We start from the raw sequence: 25,570 nt of genomic DNA, 5'->3' as shown, positions 1-25,570 counted from the left end.
CCTAGGTGATCAAACCCAGGTATTCTGTTGCATTTATTTTTTTGCTTACAAAAGACCCGCCTCGGGCTTCCCTGGTGGCGCAGTGGTTGAGAGTCCGCCTGCCGATACAGGGGACACGGGTTCGTGCCCCAGTCCGGGAAGATCCCACATGCCACGGAGCGGCTGGGCCTGTGAGCCATGGCCCCTGAGCCTGCGCGTCCGGAGCCTGTGCTCCGTGATGGGAGAGGCCACAACAGTGAGAGGCCCGCGTACCACACACACACAAAAAAAGACCCGCCTCCCTGCTTTGCCATTCACAGGCTCGCACTCACCTGGCTGAATTTCTGTCCTGAGAAGGGGAGGTTTGTGTCACAAAGACTCCAGATATTCGCATTTGAAGGGTCACCTGGTCCGAGCCTCCCACTTTTTTTTGGCCACGCCACACGGCATGTAGGATCTTAGTTCCCCAACCAGGGAGCAGACCTGCGCCCCTTGCATTGGAAGCATGGAATCTTAACCACTGGACCGCCAGGGACGTGCCCAAGCCTCCCACTTTAAACGGGAAGACGCTGGAGCCAGAGAAGTTAAGGAAATGGTCCAAAGCGGTGCAGCTAGTCAGCGATGAAGATCGGGGCGCCAGCTGCTTTCCTGACTCCCAACTCGGTACTACTTTGATCTCCCTCATCGTGTCACCTTTGCAAACATGCAGCCGAGGCAGGCGACGTTCTCAGGCGCTGGTGGCCGGCCGCTCTCGCTCTGAAGGAGTAATGTTTTAGCTGGCACAGCAGAGCTGCAGTCTGCAGGTGGGTAAGTGTGAGCAGGTGCAGAACCAGCGCCGCAAGTGGGCCTTCTGGCCGGCAACTGGCTCCTCGGCAGATGTCCTGATGGTAGGGGGGTGGGGCACCGGGAGGGGGATGAGGCCTGGACACGGCCTTTTGGGGTCCCCGGCTCAGCAGGGCGGCAGGTGCATGTTTCCGGAGGGGGTGGTGCCGGTCCCTCCGGGAAGCCCTGCAGGGTGGTAGCCCCGTGAGTGAAGCGCTCGAGGATGGGTGTAAGAATGAGAAGAAAGTGCTAGTCAGAGGCAGAGGAAATCCTCTCTTTGGGAGAAAGAAATGATCTGTGTCAAGGAACTTCTTGACTCAACCTTGAAGACCTGGCAAGGTGACCAGAGGGCAGGGGGGACTTGATTCATTGCACCGTCCGTGACAAGTGACCAGAGGGACTCAGCCTGGGCTCTATTAGCGGAATATGCTTGGGGCCACTCGGCCCAGGGCCCCTCCTGCTGGACCAGGGCTGCTCTGCTCGGTGTCGTGGAGAACGAGGATGAAGGCTGTGTGCAGACAGGGCGTCAGCTTTGTCTGGAGGAGGCGTGCGCTTCACGGGGCCTGCTGCGTGAGGGAAAGGAGCGATCCTCCGGGACTGAGATATCTGGCATTGTCGGCACTGCTCACAGGATAATTGGGCCGTAGGGATGCCTCCTGGGCTGCTCCAGTGTCTGATCTCATCCTTGGCTTTCTCGGATGGGTTGTCTGTGTCTGCCAGTCTATGGAGGAGAAATGGTGGTGGTTTACAGCGTGGATTTTGGGTTCTGTAGCCTGGATTTCAATCCTCGGTTCTATCAACCGCCAACCATGCGGGCAGGTCACTAAACCTTGCTGAGTCCTGGATCCTTTATCATATGAGGTGTTAACTCGTACATCTTAGGCTTGTTGCAAGGACTAATTATATCTAACAACCTAGCGGTGGGTCTGGCTCATAGGAAGCCCGAAAATGGTAACCCTTATTAGAATGGTACAGTAAAATCTCCTTCCTTTGAAGCTTGAAAAAAAAAAAAAAAAAGTTATTTGGAAATGGAACAGTCTTTTAATGAAGGAGCCTCAAAATCCAGAAACACCAGGCAAGACAATCAAAATGGAGCCCAGATGGGTATCTGTCGGAGGGCTTAGCTTACCTGCCCCACAGCCCGGCCCGAGCCGAGGATGGAGGAGGGGTCCCTGCACCGCCTACCGGGACTTCCTACAAACTCCAAACGCTTTCCCTGGGTCTGGCTCCCTGGTGAGCAGGACCCCAGGGGAGGGGGAGGAAAGGAAGGTAACTAGTAGCTTTGCAGCTGTTTTGATTGCTTCCGATGGCGATGTAAATAAGATCTTAGTTAGGGTCCGGAGATTTTGTTGAGTCTTGTGTTCGGCGTAAGTGTAGTTTTATTAAAACTTGTCGGGGCAGCCTCCTGCAGCAAAGAGACAGGATTTGGCGGGGACTGAGCCGGAGGCAACTTCCGAGGGACGGCCTCTGGAAGGGGCGTGTTCTGGGGAGCACCCCAGGCCGCTGGCCGTCCCTTCCGAGAAGCGAGGGAGGAAAAGGTCACCGAGGCACTGCAGCCGTCCATTCGCCGTCAACGTCACCTCTGTTTACTACGCACAGGGAGAGACCTTTCCAGAAACCCTCGGTGAGCCAGAGGGAGAGAGAGAGATCCACACTAGGGAGCCGTGCCACGTTTCATTTTGAGTTTTGGCCGGGAAGCACGGTTCCAACCGAGAAGGCAAAGCAGTGGCTGTTTGAGCTTCTCGCTGCTCAGCCGGGTTGATGACACGCCGGGTCTGGGGCTGCTGTGATCCTGAGTCAGTAAGACCCCAGGTGGGCGTCACCAGGATGGGAAATAGGGGACAGACACCCATTAGGCTCCCTAAGTGCCAGCCCTTGTGCTGCCCCTGGGGAGGCCTGGCTTCCTCCTCAGGAAGACGGTGGTTCGGGAGTGAGACAGCAGGTGTACGTGAGTGAGGGGCAGGAACCCAGGAGCCGGGCCCACTCTCTTCTGGAATCTCAGAGAAGGGACACGTGGTCCGACGTGGCTCCTGACGTCCGAGGAGCGGTTCAATCCCACGTAGGCGCACGTGTCCTTCTCTGTGTGGAGGCCGTGGCTGTGATGCTCTGGAGCAGGGGGGAGGGCGGGACCCTCGTCACCTCGTGCGCTCCCTGCCCACACAGCACAGACCGGCCTCAGGACGCCATCTCAGGGGCAGCGCTGACCAGCCGTGTGACCCTGACCTGTGCCCACGGTGAGGGCCCCGGGTGTGGCAGAGCCGTCGCACGCCAGCCAGAGGGATGGGGCTGGAGGCACAGGGGAGGGGACGTGCGGGAGGAGGTGACGGTGGCAGCAGCACGACTCAGCAAAGCCACCTCTCCCAGTAGCCAAGTCTGTGCCCCGAGGGGAAGCCCCTGGTGAAGGGCCAGGTGTCGTGTGTTTCCCGTGTCTTAGGGTCCCCTCCTGCCTCTCCCACTTCGCATTCCGCCGTCTGGGCCCACGCCGAGTGCTGGGGGGACCCGCTCTGGTTCAGGGCATTGCCGAGGAGCTTCCTTAATTGCTGCCTCTCTTTTATTTTCGGGCGTATTTGTTAGTATGAAAAGCCCTTGGTGCTTCAGGAAATCCCACTTCCCACAGCAGCTCCTTTGTACCTTTTTGGGCTGTGCTCAGGCAAAGACACTTATGTGTGTTACTTGGTTTTTCTTGGGGGCCCTGGGGAGGCAGTTCAGGCTAAGGGGAGTGGACAGGGCACCTGGATACCGAGGCCTTGGGGTTACGTGTCCATTTGACCAGCCGTCTGCACATCCGTCCCAGTGGACGGTCAGAGGTGCTAAGTGGCAGCTTCGTGCCCGTGAAGGCCTCTTGCAAGGATATGGCACTACATTTTTTTAAATTGATGTATAGGTTATTTACAATGCTGTGTTCATTTCTGCTGTACAGCAAAGTGATTCAGTTATACACACAGATACGTTCTTTTTCATGTTCTTTTCTACGATAGTTTATCCCAGGATATTGAATATAGTTCCCTGTGCTCTGCCGTAGGACCTTGTTGTTTATCCACTCTCTATATAATCGTTTGCATCTGCTCCTCCCAGACTCCCAATCCATCCCTCCCCCACCCCACCTCCTTGGCAACCACAAGTCTGTTCTCTACGTCTGTGAGTCTGTTTTTGTTTCATAGATAGGTTCATTTGTGCCATATGTTAGATTCCACATATACATGATATCCCGTGGTATTTGTCTTTCTCTCTCTGACTTACTTCACTTAGTATGATAATCTCCGGCTCCATTGTTTTTGCTGCAAATGACATTATTTTGTTCTTTTTTATGGCTGAGTAGTATTCCGTTGTATAGATGTACCATACCTTCTTCATCCATTCCTCTGTCGGTGGATAATTAAGTTGTTTCCATGTCTTGGTTGTTGTAAAGAGAAGCAGCGCTGCTTTTCACGTGTCACCTGAAGACCGAAAGTGAGACAGACGTGCTCCAGCTCAGCACAGGTGCGAGGACAGACAGAATAGCTTTCCTGATACAGGTGGACACCGCTTTGCTTGTCAGCAACAAGCTTTTGTAAATACGAGTGGCTCTCCTCCGATTGCGACATGTGGACAGAAGTGTGGCTCTGTCAGTAGGCAGAGGATAAACTAAATGTCTGTAGTCTTTATGTAAGTTAGACTGAAATACCAGTTAATAATGTATTAATATAATTAAATGTAATATAATTAAAATGGAGGGAGGGACTTTTGCTGGATGGAAAAGGAGAAGGTTCCGTAGAGGCTGTATCTGATCTGGATCTTGACGGTAAGCAGGAGGTAGAAGAAAAGTTGTTGGCGGTGGGTAGAAAAAGGAGAGTAACAGGCAGAGGGGAGGGCTATGTCCCTGGCATGACTGTGACCGTGGCTGTGTGTTTGGGGACCACTGGGTGGGCAGCTGGAGGGCGGGGAGAGGGAGCTGGGCCAGAGCACGAAGGCCCTGAGTGTCCCGGGAGGCGCGGGCTCCGTCCTGCTGAGACTGGGAGTGCGAGGGGGTGCCGTCTGGTCTGGGAGGGGGCAGGGAGGCTGGTCGGGAGGTCCCGTGGTGGGTCAGAGGGCTCAGCAGCCTGGCCTGCGGCGTCGGGGGCAGGGGGAATCAGACAGGAAAAGGCCCACAGCGGGTGGAGGAGTCTGAGGGCTGTGGGGGCACGTCGCGGAGTGGAGAGCGGAAAGGGGAGACGGTCCGCGAGGGTGGGGCTTAGGCCCCCCGAGCAGGCGAGGTCACGCAGACCTGCTGGCGAGGTGCCCTGTCAGTCAATGTGTGACGTGTCCCATAACAGGAAGTGTCTCTGGCAGCTGCTGGGACCCAGACCAGCGGTCAAGGCGACTTTCCCCATCGGTCACGCAGAAAACCCAAGCGCCGGGGGCCGGCAGTCTCCATGCACGCGGGCACTGGGTGTGTGCGGGTCACGGCTGCCCAGGTGTGGGGTCTCCGCGGCCAGCGAGCATCACTGGGCTCGCCCTTCCTGGGGGGCCTGTCTGGCATCTCCAGTCTTGCCCTCCTTCCTTTCTCCTCTCCCACCGTGTCTTCCGGGGCCTGGATCACTGCAGTGGTCCCCAGCTGGCTCCCAGCATGAGCCTCTACTACCAGCCCTGTACGCACGCCTCTGCTAGGGCCATCTTCCCAGCCCCCTTTGCCCTTTTAGAAAAACTTCTTTGGCTCCTAGAAGCCCTCATCTGGCAGGTGGCCCTTAGCAGCCCCCCTAAGCCTGTTCGCCGTCACTCTCCTGTCAGAATTGCCAGTACGGCCAAGCTAATCAGTTCCTCACTTCTCATTCACATCACGCCCCTTCCCACCTCGGTCCCCTCCCCCTTCTGTCTCCCGAGATGTCATTCGAGAAGCCTCCTCCTGGCAGCACCCTGCTCTGAAGGCTGGCAGCCCGTGCGATGCACCTCACGTGTCTGGCGCGTGGCACGTGTGCCCCTGCTTCTCTTTCCAGGGCAGGGGGTTGTCTCGTACCTCCTTGCTTTCCCAGAACCTAGCAGAATTCCTAAAAATTACTCTTCAATGAATGTGTGTTGGTAATGATGGTTCTGGCTCAACCGAGGGGGCCGACGAGGGGCCAGATGATATTAAGAATGGGAAGGGTTAGGCATAATGACGACACCTACCGCTTACTGATGGCGGCGGGTCAGGCCCAGTGCCGGGCCCGTTACAGTCGTTACACGATCGAGTTGAGGTCACCACCCCCGGGTTGGCATCACCCCCATCTTGCAGACGCGCGGGGTCGCCCGCATGTCCATGGTGGATGTGGCGGGGACTGGCTGTCTGTCCCAACCGCCGCACCCCACCCCCAAAGCGCATCCTCTGTCCGATCTCCCGTGCTAGATCGCATGGGGCTTTCTCCTTGTTTTGTCTTGTGAACGTGTTGTTTCTCTAGCCCTGTGATTGGGGCCTTGACCCCCCCCCCCAGTATGGGAGCATCAGGTAGGACGGAAGGGGTGTCACATGCCAGAGTGGGCAGAAGAATGCAGCAGCTCGGCAGGCGTCATGAAAATGGGTGACTCGTGCCCTCAGAGGAAAGACGGAGGAATGGCGAGGGAGCAGGGAGAGAGTGTTGCCGGGTGATGGGTGAGCATGCGAGTTTATCCATGCTGATGGGCAGCGGTGTGACGGCCACTCTGCTCTAACGGTGGGGACAATCCCGCCTGAACAGTGCGGAAGCCCCGAGAATCTTCCCCCTCGAGACAGAGGAAGCTGACGGGTCTGGCTGCAAACTGTGGCTGCAGCATTTCTGTGGTTCTGTGACCAGGTCGTGTGATACTAACCCTGGCACCGGCCTTGCCTCCTTACCCTCTGGGCCCTCCAGAAGTCCAAGGCCATTTGCAGCCCTGCCCTAGGATGGGTAGGAGGCTGGAGGAAGGTCACAGGGCAAAAGGGGTCCGGGCCCATGTTTTCTTTCCCCTCCAAGGTCAACCCACAGGAGTATTTGGAGCTGCTTTCAAAATATTCTCAGCCCGGACCACCACTGCCCACTATCACCCACTCCTGATGCCAGGCGCTCTGCCCCAGCCTCCTGAAGGGGAGGAAGCAGGGGTTCTAGGGACACACAACGGTGCAAAATACCCCCGTCGGTCTGCGGTCCAACATGGAAGCCTCCTTCTGTTTGCGTGGGAACTTGTCTTCCTTGTAAACGCCCACGGCTGAAATTCCACCATTTTAGCTTTGCTCTGCCTCCATTATTCCGTAATCCTCCGGGGAAAGAGCAGACTTTCACTTGCCAACACCCTTATCAGAATCACTTAGTTCATCACAGATCAAATGAATCCACGGAAGGACCGAGGGGTGGGAAGGGCTTGGAAAGGCCTTGTCTTTATCACCGTTTCCTGGGTCCTGCCTTGGGGGCAGTCCTCTCTTAGCTCCTGGGAGGAAATAACCCATGATAAGAGGAAAGATATCGCGTGTAGAACCTGGAAGCAAACAACTCAGTAATAAACCACCCCCGGTTATGTTTGCAAGCTTCTTGGGTGTTATGCCCTCCAACCCTCACTGTCCGGAGGCAGGAGTCTGGGAAACAGCTGACGTATTGACGGACGCAGCGTCCAGAGGCGGCCGAGGCTGGGCTGGGAGGGAAACAGTGTCCGCGCCAGGACGATGTCGACAAATAGGAAGCCGAGGACAGAGTCGGAAGGTTGTCACAGCGGATGGCACTGCGGCTTCCCTAGGGCTGTTGTAGTGGTTGTGATGTTTAAGTCCTCGAGAGACACTGGGCGCTCGCGTCCGCCTTCCAAGAGGCAAGGCAAAGGGAGTGATGTTGAGGGGTCACGTCGGCAGAGTTCAAGCGCCAGGCACCCCATTCCCAGTGCAGAGCCTCGGGCGCCCTGCCAAGTGTGGTGTTTGGCATGACTCCGCGAGGTGGCATCTCCGCGAGCACCTTGGGGCCTCTCCTCCTTCTCGGTCTGAGTGTACATATAATATGTGTCTGACTATCTGTACAAATGTATAGGTGTGTGTGAATATATATATTATATGTGTGTGTGATATGCATGTGTAGACGTGGATGACGTTACATTCAGATATTTCTCCAAACCCCCGCACGTGCTCACGTACATGATGTGTGTACACCTGGATCCGTTTTGAACTGGAGGGGGAGGGGGAGGGGGAGGGAGACAAGGAAGGACATGGCCGTGGAGGTGTCTTTCTCTTTCAGGCTGTCCTTGCTGGCTTGTCTGACGGGGATGTGCTCCCTGGGTTCACAGCCAAGGGCTTCAGGCACTCGTGGGCGTCGTGCCCCTGGCCCGGGACCCTCCCCCACTCCAGGCCTCGGGTCCCCCCTGCCCCTGGCCTGATGGCTGTGAGGACAGGGCCTCCAGTTTCCTCGACGAGGAAGCAGGCCTTCTCGTGCTGGAGCTTGCACTGCAGGCATCCCTCGGGCCGTCCTGAGCCCCCCGGCATTTGGAAGCGACGAGTGGGTTCCGGGAGCCTTGCAGGTGACCGTCCTGGGCCCACGCCGGCTGCGGCCACGGGGTGGGTCCTGTCCTGGTCCCGTCCCCTCCTGGCTCCCAGGTCCCCCCCCAGCCGACCTCTGCCCCGGGGATGCCAGCCACGTGGGCAGCAGGCCCACGATGGACCTCCCAGTGGCCCTAGAGGTGACCGTGTCCCCGAGTTCCAGTGTGTGTGTGGACACGTCCTGTTTTATTCCTCCTCCTAATTCAGTGCAGGCAAGGCGGGGTGGTGAGACTGCAGCAGCCCCGCTCACTCTGTTTGTGTGAGAGGAGCTTCCTGAGGCCGGGGTTGAATGCCAGGGTCTTTCATCCTAAAAAAGCCAAGTGCCTGGGTTACTACGCCTCGGAATCTCCTTGAAGATACTGACGTGGCTGCCCCGGAACCCACCTCTTCTCAGCCCCCCCACCCCGCCCTCCCCAGCATCAGTAGTTTTTTAAGTTCTCATGGTGATTCTCGCATGCAGCCAGGATTGAGGCCCACGGGCTAACAGGGGAGGGGATGGGGGAAAGGTAGGCATGTCGGCCAGCGGTTTCCCTTGTCCTGCTTGCTGGGGGGCTGTTTGGTGGGCGTTTACCAGGGCCTCCCGTCTGCCACCTGCCTGGCTGGACCCAGGGCCTGTGGACAGAGGGGCACAGCTTGGGCGCTTCTCAGTCCTGAAGGATCTTTGCAATGACCCAGTCGTCCTTGAGAAAATATGGATTCCTGAGCCTCACTCGGATTTGCTGAAACAGAATATCTGAGGGTAGGCATGAGGAGTTGTTTTATCATCACCATCATTATTATTGGATTTTGGTAACCAGCCAGACGCAGAAACCACTGGGAGACAGAGACTCAGTCCTCATTTTCCATGAAAGAAGATTTCACTTTTACATCTTTCCTTTTATTTTGCGGTACGCAGGCCTCTCACTGCTGCGGCCCCTCCCATTGCGGAGCACAGGCTCCGGACGCGCAGGCTCAGCGGCCATGGCTCACGGGCCCAGCCGCTCCGCGGCACGTGGGATCTTCCCGGACCGGGGCACGAACCCGTGTCCCCTGCATCGGCAGGCGGACTCTCAACCACTGCGCCACCAGGGAAGCCCCCGTCTTTCCTTTTGATCAGCTGGTGGCTCTGAGTCCCCTTGATGGACCACTTATGGGCTGTGGGACCTGATCAAACAGTCAGCCCCCCTCAGCTTCATTTCATCATCTGTCAAATGGGAACCACAGTGGTACCCACTTTATATAAGTGTTGGGAAGATTCAACAACTTAATTCATGTAAAGTGTTTGGCAGTCATAGAGGCTCAATAAGTAAGAACCATCCTCTTTGGTGTTATCATTTTGTAACTCAAATAGAAGCTACAGCCTAAGAAAGAAACTCATAACGTTTAAGGGGTATGAAGTCAAAAATTCTGGCCCTGTAGTCGGTGGCAGCTATAGGGGTCAGAGGGGATAGATAAGCTTTGAACTTGTGTCTGAACCAAGAACTTGCTTCTCTGGGGAGGGTTGGAGGGAGATCATACGTGTCACGCTCAAAACGTGTTTGTAAAGAATGAAACCATCCGTGGAAAAACGGTGCGGTCCTGATGGCTGTTCCGAAGTGAACTGATTTCATTTATTGAGTACCTACTGCAGCTTTGGGGGCGCCATGCAGAAAAGGACAGTGTTCCCTTCTTTGGGGCATTTGCAGCCCAGTCTGGAGAGCGATTCGCACCTTTGAAGAGCAGGACCAGAGGGGAGGGTGTGTAATTAAGAGCCGAACTGTGTCACTGGATTCTCCACGGCCGCACGATTCTGGCCAGGGATGCAGTGCGCCCTGGAGGTGGTGAGAGAAGTGTGGAAGGCCCGAGTCAGGGAGCTGGGGGCAAGTCCGAAAGCAAGCAAAGTCCAAGGAGAGGCTGCAGGGAAGCAGCCTGGGACAAGCGTGACCAGCCAGCATGGGATGAGGGGCCGCCAGCCTGCCCGGGGTCCCTTCTACTCAGGGCTGTTTTGCTGTGCGGCCTCGGACAGCTCCCCATGGTCTGCGAGCGTCCTGCTGGGTCTGCCTGGACAGGTGGACACAGCCGGGGGAAGTGCTCAGGTCCAGGGCTGGGCTGGCTCAGGGCAGAAGAGCAGGTACCCGCCCCTCTGTGCCACCATCTAGGGGACATTGGGAGAACCCTCCGTCCCAGAAGGCCATCTCCACATCTTGCTTTTGTGCCTGTGGGTCTTTAAAGCTTTCCAATCTTATAAAAGTGTTTTTGATGGTGCGATTTTATACCTTACGTTAGAAATGCTGCAGCCTTGATTCCTGGAAAATCACAAGGATTAACATTGTCAAGGCTCAGAGACGTCTTTCCGTGAGGACCTCTCGATCCTAGAACCCTTCTTCCCACAAGCACCTGTGACCTTCTGAGACACCAGCGTGTCCCTGGCTAATCTCCGTTGGAAAAACCGGATAAGAAGGTCCTGCAAGGCAGAGGCTGAAGGAGCCTTAGAGATACCGTCTGCCCTTTCCTTTCCCACGTGAGACACACGGAGGCCCTGGGTGCTGAGGAGGATTTCCCAAAATTCCCCAGCCTGGCGGTGGCAGAGGTGGGAGCCCCGGGCCCTGCTCCTGGCTTAACGTTCCTCGGGTATTAAAACCGGTCAGAAATAAGGATGCGAGGGGACTGGAAGGAGATATCCCCGTGGTCGGAGGCTATTTTGAAGACATTTTAGATTTGTTTCTGGGTCAGTAATTTCACAGAAAGAGTATGATCCAACTGATTTATTAGGGAAAGAATTGTAAACTTTGGTTCGCTTACAAGAAGAAGCGTTTTAGCAGATATTCATTTTTAATTATTATTTACTCATTTATTTTATTTTTGGCTGTGTTGGGTCTTCGTTTCTGTGTGAGGGCTTTCTCTAGTTGCGGCGAGCGGGGGCCACTCTTCATCACAGTGCGCGGGCCTCTCACTGTCGCGGCCTTTCTTGTTGCGGAGCACAGGCTCCAGACGCACAGGCTCAGTAGCTGTGGCGCACGGGCCCTGCCGCTCCGTGGCTCGTGGGATCTTCCCGGACCAGGGCTTGAACCCGTGTCCCCTGCATCGGCAGGCAGATTCTCAACCACTGCGCCACCAGGAAAGCCCAGGATTCAGCTTTTGAGCCTGGATGATTTACGAACTGAAATCCGGCCACGTCTGCCCCTTGGTGAGCCCCACGAATTCCTACCTGAGGCCCCCTCGTGGCTGTTTAACCCACTCACCATCCTCGGCCCTCGGCCGGGGGCCTCTCCCACCACTGGGACTTTAGGAGGGAGAGGCCTGGCCTGCCTCTTGGTGGGAGAGGAGGGAGAGGTGAGGGGCGTGGAGAGGGGCGTGGTTCCCTCCCCTCGCTGGGCCAGGCTGCCCGGTGCTGGGCGCAGAGGCCGCGCTCCCATTCCGGAGGAGTCGGGGGAGGGGCTGCAGAAGCCTTGCCTGGAGCATCCTCTGTGCCTCCCCGGCCCCCCGCCGACTGAAGGTGAGCCGGAAGCTGCCCATTCCTGGAGGTGCTTCCCTCGTGTCTGCCCTCCTGGGAGCCTGAGGACTTTCTGCTCTGCTGGGCTGTGCTCCCGTGTCTGAGGCCAGGTGTGGGTGCAGGCGAGGCGTGGCCCTCACCCCCTTCCCACGTGTGCCCCTTCTTCAGGAAGGTTCAACGCTTCGATCGCCTGTTCGTGTGCGCAGGCCTATTCTTAGTGCTCTGAGCATGTTGACTCTTACATAAGACTCATTCCGTGTCTATAAACTCTTTAGGAACTATTCCCTCATGAGAAGAACGGTGTCTGGTCTGTTTTGCTCCCCTGCCCTCGAGTTCTAATTTGGGACGGGGAGCCTCCTGGCTCTGGGCCTGCTCGCTGCCTTCAGTCTGTGCACCGGCTGGACCCGCTGCCCCTCCTCGGGGGCCTGGTGGGTGCAGAACACGTGACACAGAGCACAAGGCGGGCTGGCCCCTCGTGCCGGCGCTGTGGGGACATGGCCGGGACCCTCGTTGTTCTTCTCACCACCCTGCTCTGCACCTCCTCTCAGCCAGGACGTGGTGGGGCGGCTTCAGGCATGACGGTGGCCTCCGTGGCCACGGCTCCTCTCCTGCCAGCATCCGATAGACTGAAGGATGAGTTTGCTGGGGCTGAGCCAGTGGCTTAAACGACAGAAATGTGCTCCCTCCGCTCTGGAGGCCAGAGTCTGAATCAGCGGCCAGCGGGGCTGGTCCTCCTGAGGCCTCTCTCCTTGGTGTGTAGACGGCCGTCTCCCCACCTGTGTCCCCATAGTCTTCCCTGTGTCCAGACTTCTTCTTCTCATCAGGACACCAGTCAGACTGGACGAGGTTCCCCCAAATGACCTCATTTTACCTTCATTACTCTGTGAAAACCACGTCTGTCTCCCTGACTCCCAGGCACTGGGGCTTTGGGCTTCACCGTGTGAGCTTGGGGGCGCGCTCATCTGTGGCAGAATCCGTCGGTGGGTTTGTCTAAACGGGCCTGACCGCCTGCGGCCGTGCAGAGGGCAAGCCCGTGTCCAGGTCCCGTCGCAGCCTGTGCCCGTGAGTGGGACACTGGGACCGCGGAGGCCACCCTCGCGGTGGCCCTGCCGCCCCCCTGGAGGCGTTGTCCTCCATAGAAGAGCCGTGACGCGGGCCCAGGTGGGTGGCTCAGCCCCCCTCGCTGCTGGATGTGGGTGGGGAGTGGGTAGCGTTTGTCGCTTGTGCTGTCACAGCTCTGAGGGTTCAGACAAGGACAGACGGGAGTCTGCCAGGGTTCCGAGCTCCGGAGGTAAAGAGAGTTACGGGGCAGTCCGCCCCTGTGTGCGTGTGTGCATGTGTGTGTCTGTGTGTGTCCGTGTGACGGGGCAGAAGGGCGGTTAAGGAGGCATGAGGCCCTGGAAGGAACCTGGAGCGTCACCCAGCCTAGGAGACCCTTAGGGATTGCGGACCCCTGCCGCCGAGTCAGGCCTCCCTGAGCAGTGATGCTGCGGGAAGCCCCCCAGGCCTGGTTTCTCTGAACACGTGACATCACCCACTGTGACACACCTGTCCCTAAGCTGTCGCTACCACACCCCAAGAGCAGGCCCAGAGCAGGTCCGCAAAGCTGGCACAGTGAGCTTCCAGAGGAGCAGACTCTGTGCCCCCCTCACCCCGGCCCAGGAAAGGCACAGAGGTGCCCCTGTGGCCCAGTGTGTCCAGCCCCGGGTCAGTGTTGTGTGCAGACTCGGGCTCAGGTCCTGCCAGGACCGCGGCTGCTCTTAGGCTCAGAAGGTGCGCTTCGCATCCAAACACTGAACTCAGGTGGGGTTTACTCGGCATCAAAGAAGGGGCCTGAGGGAAAGGGGTGCGGGCAGGGTGGACCACACGGGTGGATGAGAAAGTGCCCGAGTCGGCAGGCACCTCCCAGGAGCCAGGGACGCCTGGCCCACCTACTCGGGCCACGTCTCATCCCGAGATTCTGCCAGCAGAGCACGCGGACTTGGGGAACTGGAGTCCCCTCACCAGTAGCTCATTCGGGTGCTAGGACTTCAGTATCATCAGGTCAGGTCCTGTGGCCTTTCGTGCTGCGCGGTACACAATGCAAGGGAAAATCCCTAAGCTCACTCCTCCTCTGCCCCCTCGCCCCCAAATCCTCAGAATGTCAGTCTTTTCCCAAAACCCACACTCGAGCTCTTCTGAAACCACCTCTGTGTATCACAAACTGTCTTCCAGAGAATATTGGATAAACTTTACTAGTAAAAAGATCTGTCAGTCAAAACCAAGTTGGAGTCCCTCTGCCTTAGAAATGCTGAATGAGCCAATTTGCCCCTGGAATTCTCGTGGGGTCTTACCACGCGTCGGAGGAAGAGCTGAGGCCCCGTCACGTCATGCACGACGAGGTCCTTCTGAGGCCTGTTTGTCGGAGATCAGCTCCGGCAACGGCAGCGATGGGGAAGGAGATGACGCCGTGTGCCGTCGGAGAGCTAGGCTGTTGGGGCCTCCACGACCCCGTGCCTGGACTTGGGGGAGCCGGGCCCACATGTGGTACCCGTAGGGTACCATCGGAGACCCTGAGACACCTCCCCACCGCCAGCTCCTCATGGCCATTCTTGGTCGTGCTGGTGGCCGCCCGCCCAGCTACCCCTGGGGTCTGCCCTGGACACCCAGTCAGCGGGCCCAGGGGATTCCGGGCTGTGTTCCGTGGCGTCCTGGGGCCCTGATGAAGAGGCCCTGGGCTGCCGCAGGTGGTGCTCGGGGTGGTGCTTTAACCCGTTGCCTGTATCCAGGTACCGTGTAAGTGCCTTTGGCAAAAACAATTTCACCCCCCAAAACAGAATCTAAAAGTCACCGACTTAGTTTGACTCCCTTTGTTTATTATTGAGACAAATTACAGCTCCAAGATGCTCAGGGACCAATGCAGGATCACACAGCTCCTCGGAGGCTCAGATCCAGGAGGGCAGGCAGCTCCCCGCTTCCCAGGCTCATGGCTGTACCGCTGTGCCTCTCGGCGGACGTCACTGGGGCGGAGGTGCAGGGCCTGGAGCTCTGGTTCTCAGTTTTCCTAGGCAGCACGGCCATCCAGGGCACGTTCTAAAACATACAGAGCCATCCATCCTGAAGGACGAGGACCATGCAGGACGGACCCGGGGACGCTGCCCGGAAAGATGCTTCTTCGCCTTGTGAGGCCCTGGACGGTGGTCCCTTCTGCACTGCTGACGCTGGAGCACCTAGAGGCCTTTCTGCACAGTCTCTTAATAGGCAGGGGGTCACATCCCTCTGGCTCAAGCCCACGTCTGTAGCTAACTGGCTGCCCCTCCGCTCCGAAGGCCAACACAGATGCTTGCAGTTGCAGACTCTGAAAAGCGAGGGCAGGAACAGAAGCCCCAGGAGCCCAGAGAGGATGCTGGGGTGAAGGGCTTTGTTTCGAGGGAAGGTCCCTAGCTCTGTCTCCAGGGACGATGGTCCGGAAGGTCCAGGATGGAGGCCAGGAATCTGCATTTTTAACCAGTACACTGCCGCCCACCCCACCCCACGTGGTTTCAATGCGGCTCATCCTCGGATGCCACTTGGTGAAATGCCGACGCACGTCGTAATGAACCCAAACTGCTTAATTACAGGAACCCTTCCAACACCCACACGCTGGGCTGTGAGGCGAGGAACTTGGGTCCATGGCTGTCCAAGTGGGTTAGAGGAGAAACCAGTGTTAGTTTTGAGGGTGGGGACCACGTAACCCAGCAGCGTCGCCCTGACGGTCGTTCTCAAAAGCACCTTGAGGCGCGCTGTGCAGGAAGCCCTTGCAAGCACCACGCCCAGCCGTCCACACGGATGTGGCCCCGCCTTCTGCGACTCACAATCCGGGAGGAGGGCCGTGGAGCGGGAGTGGCGGTGGATGCGGCGCCCGGGAGGTGGCTGGGTCTCCAGTTTCTGGGCGCACCCAACGCTGTAGGCAGCAGCCGGGGGGGCGGGGCCCACGAGATCTGCACGGGCATCTCGCTGCTCGGTCCCTGGAGCCACTCAGCTCACGCTCGGGCCGCTCGGGCGGCCGTGTCCGGAGTACGAAGGGACTCTCGGCTCCCGTGACCCTTCAGTACCGCGACGAGAGGAGCCGCGATGCCGCCTCCGCCCCACACGCAGGAAACAGAGCTCGGAGCGGCCGGGTCCGAGTCCAGGTCTCCTGGACCCCGGGGCCCACCGCCATTCCCTTCTGTCCCCACAGCCGGGCAGACGGGGCCGCACCCTGTCCCCTGCCCCCGGGGTTAGAGAGACGGAAACAAGAATCCCTGAAGCGTGTCTCCGACAAACCCGACTGGGTTTTGGATGAGAAGAGGGCAAAGACGTTGACAAAGGATAGGACTGACGTGAAGCTCTGATTTATTTAGAGAAATACTGAAAGCCCCGTGACAGTGTTGACTCATTTGGAAATTTAACTTCCAAAGGAGCAAATGCAAAGTATCTTTCATAACCCAGCCCTCCTGCCTTCCATCTGAAGAGGGAAACGCTGAGAGGACAGTTAGCCCTGCCTGCGGCAGGGTGCGAGGGTATCTGCCGGGCCTGTGCTCACAGGGCTTTCCTGGCTGGGTCCCGCTTTCCACGCGTAGGGCCCCCAGCGCGTCTGCGGAGATCGCGCAGCCAGCTCGTGACGCTCTCAGTCCAACATCAGAAAAGCAACTGTTGCCTCCGTCACCCTTCCTACTGCAGATGGAGTCTCCTGTGAGTCCAGGAAGGGGCACCTGGCCGGGGAGATAGAGAGCAGGGGAAGGAGGACACCCCCAGCTTGGCACACCCAGCGCTGGCGTCTGTAATGGCACGAAATAATTTCTGGAAATCTGATCCTGTCGTTGGTGTCACGTCTTTCGCCGGGCTCTTGTCGAGGCTTCCTTCTGGCTGATGACAGCAGACGTTGTGGCACCCCCTATCCCCCCACCGCCGGTCAGGACCCGCAAGCATCGCTTTTGCTTGGAGCTCTTTCCTCACATCAGCAGCTTGGGGGAAAGCCAGTGTCACCTCATCTCTCTCCCGAAGCACGTCTAACTTTCCCAAATAGCAAACTCTGTCTCTTTTAGCAAATGACTTCCAGATGCAGGAAGCAGCGGCCAGTGGAATTTTATTGCCCCCAAACTGTGGTTCTAGGCCACATACTTCTGACTTGAAGGTAATTTGGAATGTAAACATTGCGAGGCGTGTACTGGAATTAATTACAGCTCCCCTGTATTCTGGAAGGCCTGCAGGCCTGCAATTAACCGTTTAGGGGGACACCAAGCCAGCAGAGCGACTGGGGTGTACGTGGACCCGTGATGATGACTTTCTGCCTTTGCCTTCGGAAAGCAGTGAAATTGGACCCAGGCTGACCCGGTTCCCCAGGGGTGGCCATCAGTCCCGACGTAAGAAGGGCCCTCTTAAGCCATTGCCTCTGCCCCAGCAAACAGAAGGTGGCAGAACTGGGTACCGCACGTCCACAGGCATGAACCTCTTCTTGCTGTGTGAGCCGTCAGGAGCTCGTTTAACTCGGAGAACAAGTATATGCACGTGGGGGCCAGCCACACCCACGGGGGCCTGCAGAGAAAACCACGGCATCTCGTCCGAGGCTGATGAAACCAGAAACTGCTTTGGGGAATCATTTTTTAACTTCATGAAGACACTGAAAAGTAGGGTGAAAGTCCTGGAGACAAAGCGTGGTGACATAAGGATGTGAATGTACTTACTTAGTCCTGCAGAGCTGTCCACTCAAAAGTGGTTAAGATGGTCAGGTTTGTGTTTGTGAGCAATTTCCCCCCAAATGCAAAAGCGGGATGATCAGGTAAAGGCCCTTTGGGGTTGTGTAAACTCCAAGCCGCCTGCACTGTCGTGCCTCCTGGGCCCATCGGAGCTGCAGGTGCTCTGTGTCATCATCCACCATCCGAGGAGGGCCTGGCACGGGTGTGAGAGGGCAGAAAATCTATTTATCGAGCAAAGAGGATGTTTTGGGCATTATTTCGACTTGTGGACACAGTCGACTGAGGGAATGAATGAATGAACGATTTGCTGTAAAACAAGTGAAAGGGCTCTCGCGGCATCCCCAGAACAGAGATCTTCTGAGATCTTCCTTAGATTGAGAACTTAGACATTTATGGTGTTTTGCCCAAAGTCTCAGTGTCCCCTGACCCTGGGGGCCTGTTGTCATCAACAGAAAGATGGGCGTTATAGCTCTTTGCACGTAAGACTCTCCTGGCCTCTGGGAGCCAGTTCTGACCATAGGCTGCAGGCAGAGGAAGGGCCTCTGTGAACAGAGAGCGGGTGATGGGGGCCCTGCGCCCCGACCCGGGAAGTCACCAGCTCCTCTAAGAGAACCGGATCTGGGCCTGTTCACCTTTCACTAATCTGGGGGGTGGTGCAGACCCCCAGAGCTGGCCAGAGCAGTCAGGGGCACGGGCTCCAGGGTCAAAGCCTGGCTTTGCGACCTCTGGGCTATGTGACCTCAAGGAAGTGCCTGGGTTCCTCACTTTCTTCCTCTGTAAAATGGGGGTGATCCTAGCTCCCTTGTTGGGTTGTTCTGGGGATTAAATCAGTCAGGGTGTGTAAAGTGCAGGGTGCATGGAAAACAGTCAAGCACGTCTCCTGTTCTCATCGCAGGAGATATTTTGAGGCACCTGCTTCAGGATGTGCATGTGGGCATTTGGTTCCCGTGCGGGCTGAGACGGTGCTCTGATAGGGCCGGCCGTTCCTGCCTTAGCTGGACAGGGAGCTCTGGACGCAGCGCCGGGCACAGGCTCGGGCTCAGCTGGCGAGGCGTCTGCATGCCCAGGTCCTTGGAGACAGAGCCCTTTGGCCAAAGGCCCAGCCCAGCCCTGCCAGTACCCGGACCACCGTGCGCTCCCTGATTCACCAGCCTCTGTGAGGTCGGGGTGGGCTGGGACCCCACACGGGTGCAGCGCGTGCCGGGCAGAGGGCTGTGTGCCCATGGGGAGAAACGCGCACACGCGTGAAAAGGCGACCCGGGATGGGGGAGAAAGTGGCCGCCGCCAGGGAGTATCCGTGCATCTCGTGGATTCAGTGAGATGATTCAGTGCCTGAACAGGAGGGGAAATCACTGCCTCACCCACCAGGACACGCTGTGCAAACCCAAACCGAAGCAAGACGAACAGAAAATAGCCGGTGCTGAGGAGGGAGCGAGAAACTGGAACCCTCGTGCGCCGTTGCTGGGAACGAGCAGTGCTGTAGCTGCTGAGGGAAACAGCACGGTGGAGGTTCCCCACCATACGATCCAGCAGCTCTGATTCTGGGTATTTATCCAAAAGAAGTGAGAGCAGGGTCTCAAGAAGAGATTTGTGCCTCCATGTTCACAGCAGCACTATTCACGGTAGGGAAAAGGCAGAAGCAACCCAAGTATCCATCGGTGGAAAATGGATAAGCGAGGCATGGTCTGTATGTACCTGAGAGGGAAGGAAATCCTGACACAGGCTGCGACATGGATGAACCGCGAGGACATGGTGCTCAATGAAACGAGCCAGACGCAGAGGGACAAGTACTGCTCGATTCCACTTCCGTGAGGGCCCTAGAGACAGAGAGGGCGCTGGGGCCCCGGGGCTGGGGGAGGCGGGGGGAGCGAGTGTTTAGTGGGGACAGGGTTTCTCTTGGCACGATGAAGAGTTCTGGAGATGTTGGCGCAGCGGGGTGAACGTTCTTAACGCCACTGAGCGGCGTACTTAAAAATAGTTAAGATGGTAAATATTATGTTTATGTGTATTTTACCACTATTAAAAAATTTTTTTTTACTTTTTTTAAAACTTAAAAGAAACAATACATAAATGTTTGCTGCGTTTGAATCCAGCTGGACCGAAGAAACGTGTTGGAGGGCAGCCGGGAGGGTCTTGATTTGGGGACACAGAGAGGGCAGAGGCCGTTTCCGAGGGGGTGGGAGCCGCTCCCAGGCCCTTGGCTGTCTCGGTCTAGACGGAGAGATTTCAGGAGAGACGCAATCGCCTCTGTGTCATAGTCGAACTGAAAGCAGCCCGAGAGAGGTGGTGACGCAGAGACCTGAACCCAGTGGAAGGATGAGATAACTGACATCCCGTTTTAATTAGCGGAGAAGCAGGGAGACGGCGGCCTGAGGAAGCGGGCGTCTACACGAGCTGCCAGGCCGGAAGTGGGCAACCATGGTCCCCGACCCACGGGAAGGCTCCTTGGGGCTGGGGAGGTGCCGGAGGCTGGAGCGGCCTGGCTCTCACTGGCCCATGGTCAGAAAAGTGCCTGGTTGTCGGAGCCTAACTGACCTTCCCTGAATCAGACCCACGAGGTGTTTAAAGAAGGATCTGTAGGCCCCTGGGTTGCGGCACCATCGGGAAAGGTCTTGTTAGAGCAGCAAGGTGTAATTACAGCCCTGACAGGTGAGGGGGCGTCCTACCCCCTAGAGGCACAGACAGTGATTCCCACGCGGTGACAGCGGGGATGCTCCTATACCCAGGTCGGCAGCCCCCGCCCCTCAGGCCTCACTTCCAACGGGGGACACCTCCTTCCTGGCCCAAGAGCAGGGGCTGGTGGATCCCAGGACCCGGGCATCCCCCACCAACCAGCCCACCTTCTTCCCGTGCTTCCTCTGTGTAGACACTGTGCTGTAAGGGCATGGTGCCTGCCGTCAAGGGGCCCGCTGTCTCGAGGGGTCCTTGCCGAGGGTCCCAGAGGGCAGAGGAGCCAGGGTGGCTGCTGGACACTGCGGACGTGGGGCTTGCGTGAGCTGACAGGTGCCCTGTGGCAGGTGGGCACTCACAGGGCAGCACCGGGAGTAGCCCGGCGGGGAGAGAGCGGCCAGAGGGAGGGGGGAAGGGACGGATCGGGGAGAGAGAGGCAGGCAAGAGGGGGAGCCCGGCCCACTGACCCCGTCCTACTCTGAACGAGGACGGAGAAGGAGTCCAGCTCCTTTTCTGACAGCGGTGCTGTCTTCTGAGCACAAGCCATCCATCTCCAGAGGGATCACGCAGGAGAGGGTCCCTGCCCCCCAGCTGTCCAGGGGCAGACAGGCCGTCCTCGGGGGACCCAGGCTCCTGTCATCCCCAGCTTCCCACCCTCTCTTGTGACTGGGAACAGGGCCTAGCAGTGCCGGTGGGCTGGACCCCAGGGTCTCCCTCGGGCATGGGCGTGGCTGCATCCTTCGCCTCTCCTAGCCGGCCGGACACTCTCTGGTCATCGCTTTCACGCTTTGCTTTGCTCCTGCTGTGGATTTTGGCCATCTGACGCGCCTACGATGTGGGGCTGGCGGGAAGGTGGGGCTTGTGCGGGGAGGAAGGCGGGAGCGCTGGCGGCAGGTCCGGACCCTGGAGACGTGGCCAGGCACCCCCTACAGCGGAGGGCCCGGCTGGACACGTCAGCTCCTTATGCTTGAGTCATTCTGACATTTCAGAGAAAACGCAGGCTGCTTCCCAGAGCTGAGGAAGCCCCACAGCTGTTCCGGTCCTGGCGCCAGACGCGCCGTCTAAAGCGTGGTCCCTCGGGTTTTGCTGCAGGATGGTATCAACTCTGCCATCACTCGTTTCCTCTCCTTCTCAGACCGCCAGTGCCCACCACCCCTGGCCTCTGGGGTTGCTGCCGCCAACTGGTCAGGACTTAGGCCACTGGGCGCATCCCCTGCCGGAGGACAAGCCACACTGCTGCTGACCTCCAAGCTGAGCAGAAAACTCAGATCTGCAGTGGTCAGCCGGCGGCTACACTCCAGGCCTGGACCCCTGTCCTGTGGGGTCCAGCCCGCTCCTCCCTGCTCACGGCCTTCACCCTCTGCCCTCCACCGCTGTCTGTTTGCCTTGCTTTCATTCATTTCCCATGCATTTGTGGAATATATATTTTTAGTAAAAAAGAAAAAAAAAAGCAACCCAGATACCAACATGACCTTGTTCCGCCAGGCGCTGAGTCCGCTCTCTGGGTCTGAGGAAATGTACACAGAGCGTTAAACAGCAATCATTGCAATTAGCAGATGTGATCCGTCGCCCTCGGGCCCCCCTCCGGTTGCCGTCCTGGGTGTCGAGGATGCTGTAAGGGGCGCAGAGGAGGGAGGAGGGGGCTGACTCCCTGGATCCCTCCCCCTGGGTTGCCGCGTCCCCCCTCTAAGGCTGCCTTTGTCCGTGACCCACCCTCAGGACACAGCTTCCTCAAGGGCAGCAGGGTATTAAGTCAGCCCATCTCTGAGATTTGCAGCCTCCCTCAGGCATTCGGGCCAAAGCATCCAGGGACAGGAGCAGAAGACGGACGCTGTGCTGGGAAAGCTCAGCCCGTCTGCACACCCACGCCCTCCGCATCCCCCTAGCACACACTAGCCAGGTCCCCAAAGCCCTTGGGCCGGAGGAGGGGCGTCGAGGTCGTGCCCGTGCATCACAGCTGCCCGGAGCTATGGGGGCCCAGGCTGCGTGTGGCCATAATCGCATATTTGCAGCCGCGACGTTTCTGGAAGTTCAAGGTGTGTGAGACGCGGCCTCGCCCTCCTGCTGACCACTCGGCTCAGGCCCGCGTGGTCACTGCTGCCTGGGCGCCGGGCCCTGGCTCTTCCAGCCTGCCACGTTTGGGGCGCCTCTTTCTGGCTTCCAGGGGTGTGTGGGGAGGAGCAGGTGCCTCCTTGTCCCCTGGGTTCAACGGGGCGGTTCTGCCTTCCGCCCCTGCTGTAGGCTGTGGAGCCTTGTTTCCAGCAGCTCCCATTGCCCTGGGTCAGGATCTCAGCCAGGCCCTCGTCTGTAAGGGGGGACTGTCCCCACCTCACTGGACAGACGGGATGTTTCAGTGCAATCCCACTTGGCTTTGTGTTGAGATTTGTTAGTTAGCTCATTAATTCTGGTGAGGACCGTGGGTGTCAGGTACGGACTGCTCTAGGTTCCGGGGCTAAAGCAGTAGAGCCGAGCTTGCATTTAATGGGATTGGGCGGGGGCTGTGGAGGGGACAGACAGTGAACAAGAAAACAAACAAGGTGATGTCAGACAGTGATGTGGACTGAGAAGAAAGTGAGTAATATGGGCTGGGGGCTGAGGCGGGGGTCCCTGAGAAGCTGAAACTCAAACGAGGGAAAAAGAGCCACATGTCACGTGAGGAACGGCTTTCTAGGCAGCGGGATCCCCTAATGCAGAGCAGACCGTGTCGGGACAGGACCCGGTTCCTGCCTCCAGGGAACAGCGTGGATCCGGCTTGGGGAGAACCCTGAGGCCACCTGGGTGTGAGACCAGAGTTCCCCCCTGCAGTGACCAACTGCATCCCGCCAGGGCCCCCGGCCTGGCTGCAGGATCACATTCGGTTCAGTAGCCAAAACTCATGTATCGACAGGACTTGACTGAGAGACCCATTTAACCCGTGTTCTAGGGCACTGAGGCCCCTCACACGTGTGTGCGTGTTTACCAGCCGTTCGCCGCACGGAGCTGCCCACTCTGGGGTGAGCGGGGCGCAGCGCTCACAAGGGGAAGCCCAGGTGGGTCCTGGGTTCAGGAGCCCCCTGGATTAGAGCGTCTGCTTTCATCAGAGCAGTGCTGTTTCTCCTGGTAAACACCCCCGCTGGCTCTCAGCATCCCTCTTGGCTGCGAGGGCCCAGCCCGCGTTTCTCCTCTGCTCAGGGCCCTGTTACGTCAGTCAGCTCACTGGGTTTACTGCCCGGAACACGCTTGGTGTGAATCTTCATTGCTCTCCACTTACTTCCTGTTGCTCAGTGTGGCTTATGGCTGGAAGGTCCCCACGAGGTGACTGAGTCTGACTGTCCTTAAGCAGGCATGTGCACAGCAACCCTTCAGGAAGCTTTCTGAAAATACACAGGGTCAGACTCCAGGAGGCTCGTGATTTGGTGGACATTCTCTCCATAGGGCTGTGCAGATACATTAGTTACCCTCTAGTATCCATTCCTACTCTTTCTCCATCCCTCTCTGTCCCTTCCTCCATCCTCTGCCAGGGATGTGGATGTGATGGCTGGAGCTCCGGCTGCCATCTTGGACCATGAGTAGGAGGCACACAGTCCCTGACAGGTGCCAGTGTTCTGTCAACTACATCCAGTCTCCACCTGTTTTCTCCACTGGAATCATGTCTTTTTTCTGTGCAGGATTGCATAATGGTCTTGATTAGTGGAATAATAGCATCAACATTTTCTATACTGTTTAATTATTATAATTTTTCAAACCCACAGAACTCTGTAGGGTATTAGCCAGAATTAGGTGCTGTCTTGATATTATATTGGCCATTTGCCACACTCAAGCTAAGTAGGGAGTCTTGCTCATGAGGCGGGGCCCATCCATCCACAGTCACAGGAAGCCTGTTGGCACCGGACACCCCTTGGGGCAGTGAGTCACCAAGGACGCACCTCGTGAACAGACACACCACCTTCAGGCCAGGCGTCAAGTAAGTGGTCCCATTCTTCATGTGCCATGGGATCTCCTCTGACCTGTCACCTTACACTCTTCAAATCTCAAAAAAAAAAATCTTGTTTTTAACATTTTGACAAACGGAAACCATTTTTGTTCAGCAGCCAGGGATGCTGAAGACAGGACGTGTGAGAAGTCTTAAGCCTGGGAAAGATGTGGTCCACATGTGCTTATGAAGTTTACTTTGGAGAATAGAACTGGGGAGGGGAACCCAAGGCAGAGAAGGACCAAGCAGGTGGCTGTGACGTGACTGTCATGGTCTTTGCGGTGAATAAAAATCCCCCTCCAGATCCTACGGCAAAGTGCAGAAGGGCATTCCACTTCTTAGTTTAAGGCCACAGCAGCTGGTTTTGCTCTGTACAGATTAGACGTCTGTTGCCAGCAGTTGAGCCCCAGATGGAAGTACAGAAGTTGGTTTGCATTTAGGGGCCAAGCTGTTTGCAAAAATGAGTATCTTTAAATACTGGCAACCCACCCAGTGTGTTGAGATGCTGCCTCTTGGAAAGGCTCACCAGAGCAAAGAAGGATGATGGGGGCCAGCTGCTCGGTGTCTCCTCACTTACAGGGGATGCAAGTGTGCTGAGTGCAGGGGTGGGTGCATCTCGGGTGCTGTTTGAATTGCCTCTCCTCCCTCCCTCCCTCCACCCCTCTCGCTCTCTTGTATTAGAACCTGTGTAAGTTAAAAGCACAGGTGATGAGGCACTACCTGAGTAGGAGATGCAAAGAGGACGTGCCTTCCTGGTGGGAGATGTGCCAGGGAGAGAGGACCAGGATGTGTGACCTTGGGAAAGTCACCACACATTTCTGAGCCTCAGTCTCCCACTGGAGAAAGGAAGGAGGTAACAAACCCAAAAAACAACACAACAATTATAAGAATAACAATGACTAACACTTCCTGAGCTCTTCTGTATGCTAAGTACTGCTTTAAGCATTTTGACTCATTTAGTCTCACGGTATCCTATGTGGTAGGTACAATTATCTCCACTTCACAGGTGGGGAAGCTGGGGACCTGCATTTGAATCCAGCAGCCTGGCTTACGTGCAGACGCCGCGTGCTTAGCCACTGTGCTCCTTTCCCAAAGATCTAAACTGTGTGAGTTTAGGAAAGAAAAACAGTTTACCCGGCAACCTTTATAAAAAAAACCACTTGGCCAGATGGAGATACAAAAAGCAATTTCTAAAAACAACAATGATAAATCAGTGATGACATATGGTCACCTTATTTCTGATAAATGGAGAAAAGACAGCCTCTTCAATAAGTGGTGCTGGGAAAACTGGACAGCTACATGTAAAAGAATGAAATCAGCACACTCCCTAACACCATACACAAAAATAAACTCCAAATGGATTAAAGACCTAAATGTAAGGCCAGACACTCTAAAACTCTTAGAGGAAAACAGAGGCAGAACACTCTATGACATAAATCACAGCAAGATCCTTTTTGACCCACCTCCAAGAGAGATGGAAATAAAAACAAAAATAAACAAATGGGACCTAATGAAACTTAGAAGCTTTTGCACAGCAA

The 25,570-nt window shown here is 57.0% G+C and overlaps 1 protein-coding gene across 2 annotated transcripts in view; it reads left to right on the top strand.

Annotated features, from left to right (window-relative positions):
- CACNA1C (calcium voltage-gated channel subunit alpha1 C) overlaps nt 1–25,570 on the top strand; it is a 420,733-nt gene that overhangs the window by 131,582 nt on the left and 263,581 nt on the right. The gene's annotated exons all lie outside the window — the stretch shown is intronic.

Source organism: Neophocaena asiaeorientalis, unplaced genomic scaffold, assembly GCF_003031525.2.
Source record: "Neophocaena asiaeorientalis asiaeorientalis breed wild unplaced genomic scaffold, Neophocaena_asiaeorientalis_V1.1 scaffold150, whole genome shotgun sequence".
Classification (NCBI taxonomy): domain Eukaryota; kingdom Metazoa; phylum Chordata; class Mammalia; order Artiodactyla; family Phocoenidae; genus Neophocaena; species Neophocaena asiaeorientalis.
This window is presented reverse-complemented; position numbering and strand designations above follow the sequence as displayed.